Source organism: Desmodus rotundus, chromosome 10 (assembly GCF_022682495.2).
Source record: "Desmodus rotundus isolate HL8 chromosome 10, HLdesRot8A.1, whole genome shotgun sequence".
Taxonomy (NCBI): domain Eukaryota; kingdom Metazoa; phylum Chordata; class Mammalia; order Chiroptera; family Phyllostomidae; genus Desmodus; species Desmodus rotundus.
The window spans coordinates 43,777,786-43,787,751 of record NC_071396.1 but is presented as its reverse complement, the minus strand read 5'-3'; the positions used below and the strand labels follow the sequence as shown (position 1 = coordinate 43,787,751).

The following is a 9,966-nucleotide window of genomic DNA, read 5'->3' as shown; positions in this document are numbered from 1 at the left end:
TTTTGTTCTATATTCTTAGGAGTTCTCTTAACTTTGCTTTCTAGCTCCTTGATGTCTGATTTCAGCACTTTTATTCTCATTTCTAAGATCTCCTTCTTTTTCTTCGGTTCTTCCTTTCCTTTCTCCTCCCCCTCCTTGGTTCTTCTCAGGTCTCTTTTAGAGAGTGCTTTAGGAAGTTATTTTTTCTCTGTTCCCTAAAGTATTCTTGTTTTCCCTGTGGTTAGTTTCTAAACTCAAGAGAGTTGGTGTTCCTTCTCCTTATGTGCCAATGACCTTGGGTGTATAGTTTTATCTAAGAAACAACTGGAGTCTGAGAATAGCTAGTGCGGGTTCTTCCTGCTGCTTGGCAAGGTCTCTCTTACTTTCCCTTGCTCTTTCCCTAAGAGGAGAATTATTAATCTCAAGGCATGTTGGCTGGATTTAGAGTTTTAAACTACTGAACTTTTCCAAGTGGCTGTAACGTTTTACACTTCTACTAGCAATATGTGAGTTTTAGTTGTCCCGTACCCTTGCCACCACTTGGGATTGTCAGTCCTTTTAATGTTAAGCATTCCAGTGGGTGTGCAGTGCCATCTCACTGTGGGTTTAAATCTACCATCTTACTATTTGCTTTTTATTCATCCCAATTTTCTCTTCCCTTTCCCCTCTGTTTCTGCCTTTTCTTGACTTTATTGATTATTGATTATTGTTTGTGATACACCTCAAATGACCTCTGATCGAGGCCGATGGCTAATGATTCTAGAGACCTGATGGGGTCTGTGGGAACTCAGATTATCTCAAGGCCCACCGTTCTAACCCATATGGACCTGAGGTTTTAAAGAGTTTGATTAAGGAGAGAAAGGATCAGTCGAGCAGGGCGAGGGAAGCACAGATGTGAAAACAAAGCTCCCGAAAGTTCAGCAGTTTGTTTTTAAAGCTGGTACATTGTCCTCAAGCTGTCTCCCTTTCAGAAACCAATTAGGAAAAGGAAAGCGCAATTTAATTTTATTTTCAGGTATATTCTCCACTGATGTGATAAATTATAAGGGTTGGTGAAAGGAAATAGTATTTAAATAGAATCAAACTAGATACAAAGAATGGTGTCTCAATTCTTCGTACAATACAGCGTGAGTCAGGGATTAAGTTCAGAGGACAAGTGAACATGGAACTAGCCCCGGGGAGCTGCCCCTGGAGGTGCGGCACCCACGTTCGATGAGAAAAAGAGAGCGGCTGTTGGAGAAATGGTCCCTCCTGCTGAGACGGATTCATTTATGGTTGGGGGAGTATTAATTGAGGTTTGAGAGTGAAACTGATGAAGTATAGGAAATGACAAAAGGAAACGGAGAGACTGCTGAAGGACTAGGGCGGCTGCAAAGCAGGAGCTATTTTTCCAGTGTGATTATAACACATCTACACCTGCTTTTCTAAATGGCTCAATAGTAGGCTTGCTTATGGACACAATCCGTTACTTAGAGAACGATGTGGAGAAGTTACATGGCCTTATAGGGTGGGAAATTGCTATTTTATCTGGCTGTTTAAAGGGGACAGATCAAAGAAGTTAAGTGACAGGGACTGGAAAATTTCTGGCAAGAAAGGGACTCAGCATGAGTGAATTCCTTTCACTCTGTTAAGTTTTTCTTTCAGATTTCTTTTTCCTTTCCTCCCCCCTCCCCTACTCTCTTTCTTTGCTCTCCTCTCTCCCTGTTTAAGAAACACTGTACCGGTCCTCAGTAACACGCAACTGAAGACAGACAGACAATCAGTTAAATCCAATCAAAATGTAAGTGTCTCATACCTGTTAAAATAAGGTAATCTCTGTAAAACAGTCAATCGTTTCTTCTGCTTTTGCTGCTTGATAGGCTCCCTGGAGATATGTAAATTATTGACTCCATCTGGTTTATTGCTCTCATGGGTGCTTGAGTGTTTATTTTTGAAGGCAGGTGTAAATAAAGCTCAGTTACTTCCCTGAAAAGCTGCAAAGTGAAGTTATAAATCTGAAGTGTAATTCGCCTTCCAGATGCCATTCACACATGGACGGTTACAGAGGGAAGCTGGCCTTCCCGGGTCTGCCGACGTGATTGGCTGAGGGGAAAACTACCCAGCTGCAGGTGTGACCAACTATTCTAAAACAGTTCAGAATGGCAAAGAAAAGTTGAGTGCATTATAATTTTTTCTGGATTTCTCTCTCTCTTTTTAATGGGGTGAAGGAGGTGGAGGTGAGTCTGATAATGTTGGTTCCATATAAAGTGTTTTCACTTAGTCTGTGGTAGGATTGATTGTGAGGTGTTTTCCTTTTTTATATTATTCTTCTCATTGTCTCTCTCCACTTACTATTCTTTTCCTTAAATCCTCACCTGAGGAGGGTATGTTTATTGATTTTTATAGACTTTAGAGAGAGAGGAAGGGAGGGAAGTGGTGGGGGGGGGAGAGAGAGAGAGAGAGAGAGAGAGAGAGAGAGAGACATTGATGTGAAAGGGAAACATGGATTGGTTGCCTCCTGTAGGCGCCCAACCAGGGACTGAACCCACAACCTAGGCATGTGCCCCGACCGGGGGCAGAACCTGCAAACTTTTGGTGTACAGGAAACGCTCCAACAAGCCAAGCCACCTGGCCAGGGCAGTCTACTTACTATTTTTGCTTCCACCATCTGACATGAGGCCTATCTGCCTAAATACACCATTTCCAACTAAATGGAAAATGATGAGGAAAAATCTTTTTTAAAACCCTCTTCCGTTTCCATTTCTAAATTAGCCCACAGAAGAGTTACAGAAAGATTCAGATCTTACTTCCCCAGGCATATGGCTTCTCTGCTCTCATCAGATAATGTCCCATTTGTGAACAAATGGTTTGTTAAGTGCTTACGGAGTTAGTGGATTATAAATATGATTTATAGCCTATTAGAAATTGAAAATAATTTTGAAATGTGGAAACAATCATCTCTACTAGTACATTTAAGGCATATCTATAATTTTGGCATTGCCAAGCCATGTAAAAAAAACGAAGTTTGTGCTAGTAATGATTCAGGCACTGAATATGGCTATTAGTTAGCACAGATAATGTGCCAAGTAAAATATCAAACTTTTTAGATGTGCCATGATAATCTAGGATACAAAGTAACTCCTTGTGCTGGTGTTAAGCCTCTAAGATTTCCCAATTAGCTTTTAGTAGCAATTTTCCAGGACTTTATTCTGGGATATCAAGTTCCTAATCTCAGGTGGATTCTACATGTTGTGTCCACAAACCACTTTGGCACCTTCTTGAACTTTGGACTCATCTTGATTAACTGACCTCTTAGGAAAAAAGCCCCAACGTAGCCCAGGTGAGAAAAGGCAAATGTGTGTCTGTGCTCATTTTGCAGCAGTACTAAAAGCCCGTGATCCAGAATGGAATGGAGGTGGGTTCCACTCCCACCTCCGTCAGTTATGAGCAGCGCGGTCCTGAGAAAGTCTGTGAACTATGGGTCTCATTCTCATGTGGAAAATGAGAAGGCTGTGGGATTGTTGTCAGGATTAAGTAAAACAAGGTATGCACAGCATCTATACAGTAGATTCTCGAGAAATGCTAGCTCTTGCCTTCCATTCCATTAAATGTTCAACCCCCCGGTAAAAATGATACTTGGTCTTTTAGGACACGAGCCATCTCCCTCTCCCTCATCTGAAAGCATTTGGCAGGGAGGAGCGGCTCCATAAATGAGAGCTCCTCATCACATTTTTGAGGGGCTCACCAGGCTGCAGGCGCCCACTGGAGCATGGCCCCTCTCCTACGTCACCTGACTCCATCTACAAAGTCACCGTTAAGCAGACTAGCCCCACTTCCCCATTCCTCACTCCAGAAATGGGGAGTCACACTGAAATAAACAGTGGGGTGCATGAGGATCTGGAAATCTGCTTTAAACAACACCCATGTCTGGGGTGGATGAACGGGAAAGAACAGACGTGGAAATACATCTTGGAAAGGATGGCCTTGTAGAACTCGTGCCCTCTCGTTTTCTGCTAAACCTCTCATTTGAGACAAAACTGGAGTCACCATTACGATTGTGGGTGAAGGTCGGGCTCATAAGAAGTGATGTTCTTTTAATTTTTCAAGGCCAAACTTGAATGAATCTGAGTATTGCACTTTCGGCAGTAATAAAGCTTAGATTAGCAGAAAGGAATATAATTTTGCATCTCTTATTCAGAAAATTCATATGCTGTGTAAATTTAAGCATTGCCAGCCTCACATACTCTGCTTTATTTGGGCTTACTCATCAATGGCTATGTGAATATGAGTCTATTTTAAGACACACTGCTTGAAATAACGTTTTAAAGGAAATAATGCTTTTGAAAATATTAAGCCAATGTATTTTTTTTGTTCATCATAAATCCACGTTTCTATGACTCCCCACCCATTAAAGGAGTAATATTCATTACTTCAGGTAGTTGTTGGATATTTCCCAGAACAAATAAGTTATTATTCAACTTTGAGTTCCAAAATTAAATTACTCCTGAATTTCCAGTTAGATGGGAGCCTTGAGAACCAAGCTTCGCTGGAAGGAATATGTTTCTAAATTCTCAGATCTTCTTTCTACCTTGCACAAGCCAAACAAAGGGGTCAGAGCCTGGATTATTATTATTTTTTTTTACTCAGCCTCAGGGCACAAAGGAGGGTATCAGGGGAGGCTTCGACCTCCAGGAAGAGGAAACCCATCCAGTGCGGAGATGTTGAGTGCTCTTGAAGAGACCAAATTAGCGTAACTCTGCCAGGGTCCCCGAGTTGCAAGCCAGTTGCTCCCACCTTGCTGGACCCGATGGAGAGTGGGCAATGAGAGAGCTAGCAGTGAAAAGCAGTGGGAGCCCACGCCTCTTTCCCATTTTGGCTGGAGGTAGAGGACACCTCAGAGGTGTCTTATAGCCACTGGATTGGCCACAGGAGAGCAGACACAGATGTGACATATTTAGGCAGAGGGGGCACCCACACCCCTGCTTCCACGTGGCATGGGAGGGATTCAGACCTAATGGGCTGTCTTGGCAGGTGGGGGCACAGGGAGAGAGGCGGGGTATTTAGTTGACAGGCAGCTAAGAGTTCAGAAGCATCTTGCCTTCCAGAGGTTTGAGGGCAGAAGGGGTGGGGCAGAGAGCAGCTGGAGGGCAGGTGACCAAATGCACTGGGGCTCAGATGAACAGCCACTGAAACACTCACCGAATGGCCACACCCCATCCAAAGTCAGGGAGAGCAACTTGAGTCCAGACATTTCCCCTCCTGACATCACAGTGTTCACTGAACTTGACCTGTGTCAAGAAGGTTCTCAGAGACAAGGGGAAAAATGCCCTGAAAGACTAACCACCCTCCCCAAATAAAAGTACTTTACATTTAACAAACTGAGTAATCTTGAAGGGGCTACTTTGTGGTGGAGGGTGTTTTGGGTTTGCTACTGAAAGGAAACGGGAGCTATCGAGCAAGACGAGATAAGTCATGTACATTAATTAGTTTTCTTCCTCTCTGAATTGTATCCTTCTGCTACTCTTTGGAGGGCCAATCCAGAAATTCTGTATGCTTTTATGAACCAATGTCACCCCAGTAAATTCAATTAAAAAATTTTGGTTTGCCCAAAACTCCAGACTTGAACTACATGAATTAGCAATTGGAAACACCACTTGACTCACATTACAAGATTATACAGAGCATCAGAATTTTTAAAAACAGAAAACAGTCTTCAGTGAACTCTCTAAAAAGCTGCTGAGCATTGTTCTATGTATTCATTTAAAATGTGCCTATGTGTATGTGTATTGTGTTTTGGGGCTTCATTTAGTACAGGGGTCAAATCAAATTCATCATATATTTTGTCCAAAAGAGCCGAGAGGCATGAATATGTACAAATCCTAGACATAATCAGCCTAACATTGAGAGCTCCAAAACAGCGAGGCGGGGTAGGGTTACTTTGTATTCTACGGTGGGAGAGCTCCAGCAAGAGAGTCCTTAAAATCAATCATTCTGGCAAAGCCAAAACATCAATCTGTTTCAAACCCAACACTATTCATCTAAAACGAGCATTTGTTTTCAGTTCAGTAGATCTTGACTAAAATGTGCAGAGAATCTCAAAACTAACCCATTAAAACCAGTGACCTAAGTTGAGTTTCTTCCCAAAGAGCCCCTGAGATAAGGATTTGAGTGTAAGTGGTTTATCAGGGAGCCGATCCTGGCAGGACTGTAGGGAAGTGGTAAAGGGAGACAGAGAAAGACAAAAGACTTAATAGGGAGTGAGAACATGTACAGGTGACCACCGGGGGCAGCTGAGGCTCCACCCCCCTGGGAAGCTCTGGGGGAAGAAAGCGCTCCTCAGGCTTACACCACCTGAAGGATGAGGAAGCTGGGGTTTAGTCCCCAGCTGTGGGGGCACCAGCTCCCGGGCATCCCCCATGCTCCCCCCCCCCTTAGCCCCTGGTCTGAAAGGAAAGGGAAGCACACACACAGCAGGAAGTCATCAGAAGAAGACCCCGTGTGCATAGGGTCAGGAGAGCTAACTGTGTGAATTAGGCTTTTAGGCAACTTAAAAGCAGAAAAGAGTGAATCAGGCACTTCTGGAAGTGCCCAAATGTCTGTGTTACTAAATGAAGATGAACGCTGCCAGGCACCAGTGTTCTGGCAGAGTCCATATGAGATGTAAGCTTGTTATATTTAACTTGATTGGAGTGGATTTGTTTAGCTTGTAGATTTAAGCTACCATTTTGTCTAATTATTCTTTGACATTCCACTCAACTGAGTAGATCCATGAGAAGGATGCTAAAGACAAAAAAGATTTTTTAATCATTAACTGAAGGAAACCAAAGTACACTGTGAAAACTAATCCCTCTCTGTATACCCTAATGAGATGAAGTTTAAGAGAGGCCAGTTGTATTTCAGGTCTAATAAGAAAGTAAATTTAAAAAGTCTTTGGTTTCTTTGGCTTGGGATTATGTGCTGGGGAACTACAGCCTGCATATCTTTAGAATTGAAAGTCAATTGTAGTTATTAATGATTTAAGAAACATACTTCTCCTCTCAAACCATCTACGTTAAATATACAGCTATAGTTGAACACCATTTAAAGCAGGCTGCTTAACTATCTCCACGGTGGATCTGCTTGGAATAAGGAGTTCATGACACTGTCTGGAGGGGAGCTGTGTGTGTGTGTGTGTGTGTGTGCGCGCGTGAGAGAGAGAGAGAGAGAGAGAGAGAGAGAGAGAGAGAGAGAGAGAGAAAATCTTTCTTTCAAACAACGAGCTTCAGAACTAACTTTTCTCAACACAGCGTTATCTCTGGGGTCAGAGTGGGTGTGCTGAATTTATTTCAAAGCTAGAAAAAGGTAAGGTTCAGAATTTCCAAAGGGGGATATTTTAGGTGATGTCAGTGGAAAGAAGAGTAAGAGACAAACTCTGAAGGGATATCCAGGAACGTGGCCTCATGCCATTCCCAGGAGATGGACCCGGTCATTAAGGAGACAACAGTAACCCCTTGGAAACCAGACAAGTTCTAGACACTGTCCCAGAATTGCCCGTGCAGTTCCTTGTCTGAAAAGTAGCACTAAGATACTAGAAGGAGATAATTTAGAGAAAAGGCTGGATCAAGTACCTTCATAATATGTTGGTACTAACATTTGCTTATAATGATCAGTTTAAAAACTTAGGCTAGTAAACATCAGCGAACATTACATACTTCTTTTAAAGCCGATACTTTATAAGGGGGACAAATGGTAATGGAAAAAATACAGCAAAACACAAGCTATAAATAATGCTGGAGTATTTTTTACAAACTAGCATCATTCAAAAAAAATAATTTCATAAAATAAAACAGTAAGTACATCTCTAAAACTGCCTTGACTATTCTCTCTCCCCAAAACAGGGTATTTAGCACAGACCACGCAGTACACAAAGCAATTAGTAAGGCCAAAGGAAGTTAGCCTGCTGGTCAGTAGAACGCAGAGGGCAGCGAGGCCTGAGAAGGTTTTCTCCCCGTGTCGCACGGAGGTGGCCTTGAAGGCACAGACAGCACGACTGTGGCTCCTGCTGCCGCCGTCAGGTTACGGCAACAAGCAGAGCAAATGCTGTTCTACACATAAAATAAAAACTTAAAGTTAATAGAAGTTATTTTAAAGTAACAAACTTAGTGCTTGATTTACCAAGTTATTTATCCTACATGAAAAGGAACCTGCTCTGCCCCAGGCTCCCTGGCCCGCGGCGAGCACACTTGCTCCGGTAGCTGAAGGGGGAGACCGGAGTGTGGAGCAGGGTCTTGCCGCATCTGCCCCTTGGGTCCCCGTTCCACGACCACCCAGCAAGTAGTCCTGCAGGGCCTGGGGCCACTGGGGCTTCCGCCTGGGGGGGGTGGGGGCAAGGGAGGCTGCTCTATCTAATTATGTATTGGAGACGTAATCACAGCCATCGGTGGGGAAAATACCAGCAATATGATGCCCTTTGGAAGCTCAGAACAAAATCAAGGGCTGTAGAGACAGCATGAGTGACTCTCACGGTAGCCAGATCTGAATATAAAGTCTGGTCTCCTTCAGTGGCAGAGGAAGGGAAACGTCATCCGTACAATGAATGGAGCCTCTGAATCGCAAGAGGCCCGACACACTGGAGGCGCCCTTTCACCGGAGCCCTTCACCGCCTCGCCTGCCCAGCCTCTGCCCCCAGGGTCATCACAAACCAGCAGGACCCCTCCGGCCTCCACTCATCTGAAAACGTACTCCCCCCCCCCCCCGCCCCTCCCACAACGGTGCCTTGCAGTCAACGAGGACGGTCAGTGGGCCAGAGACCAGAGACGAAGGGCCGAGTCTTGGAGCATTCTCAGTCTCCAAGTGGACTCGCCACTGACGAAGATGCGGAAGTTTGCAAGATGCTTCAGGAAAAACAGCAGTGAAATGAGCCTCCGAAACAGCGCACTTCATTCCTGGTTTTGCAGGACACCTAAGGAGGAAGGGGGTCCCAGAAAGCCCACAGGACTCAGAAATGTTAAGGCTCCGGTCACCGAAGTCCTGCATTGCCCAGAAGTTGCCCACGTGCGACAAAGGTGGCACCAGCACTGTCGGGGTGCTTGTGAAGCTGCAAGACCAACACGCCGCCCTGGGTGTTACGTGTGCTCTGACCGTGGCACGACCTGGACCAGAAGGGCCGCTTCTTTGTGGAAGGTCAAGTCCACTGTGAAAAGCAGGCTGGAGAGCGGGGCACCCCACCGGAAGGCTGTGACACGGTCACCGTGTTCCCCGAGCCAACCAGCGGGTCTGCGCCTATGAGCACTGTTCCCCAGGCAGCCCTGTCGCTAGTTGTTGTCTCGGCGCTCCAGCCCTCACCTCTCTTGGACGTCTTGCTCACCCTGCTTTCATCTCTGGCTCATTAAACTGCTGGCCCCTGCCCCCCTTTGCTGACCGACTCGCACTGCCGAGGGATGCCTGCGTGTGTAATAGTAAATGGGAGATGGTTTTTGTTCAGTGCCCCCCGCCAGCATCCCTGTGTCTTCTCTTCACCTCAGTTCACCTCTGCTGCCAACGGGCGGCCAAACTGGAACCGAATTAATACATCTGCCAATGATTTTGTTTTTACTCAATAAATTTATAAACTCTAAAGACGATGTAACTGTAAATGTAAAACCTGCTTGCTAAACATGACCAATCATTATAATCACATAGTGCCAATATTGTAGGAAATCAATTTTCATTTATAAGAAATTTGAGTTAGAATTCTTAGCAACTCCTAAGCTAGTAAAAAGGCCACTTACTGTGTTTTCATTCATGAGTATGCCTGAATCCCATGCTACCATATGCTAATCAACTACTGGCCAGTGGCTAGGCTATCTACTCTAATTTTTAGGTTACCAGTAAATACTTCTAATACCTTAATACCTTGACTCCTAATACCTTCAGACTAAACCTTTATTTTCTTTTAAATGGGAAAGCATTTATCACAGTATCTGAAGGCAGTAGATTCCAAAGATGTTACTTTTAAAGCAAGGCTGCTCAGGTTTCTATTGTAAGAAT

At 44.4% G+C, this 9,966-nt stretch overlaps 1 pseudogene; it reads left to right on the top strand.

Annotated features, from left to right (window-relative positions):
- Positions 1 to 8,352: 8,352 nt before the first annotated feature.
- On the top strand, positions 8,353 to 9,329 carry LOC112301618 (PDZ and LIM domain protein 1 pseudogene; annotated as a pseudogene).
- Positions 9,330 to 9,966: the final 637 nt, after the last annotated feature.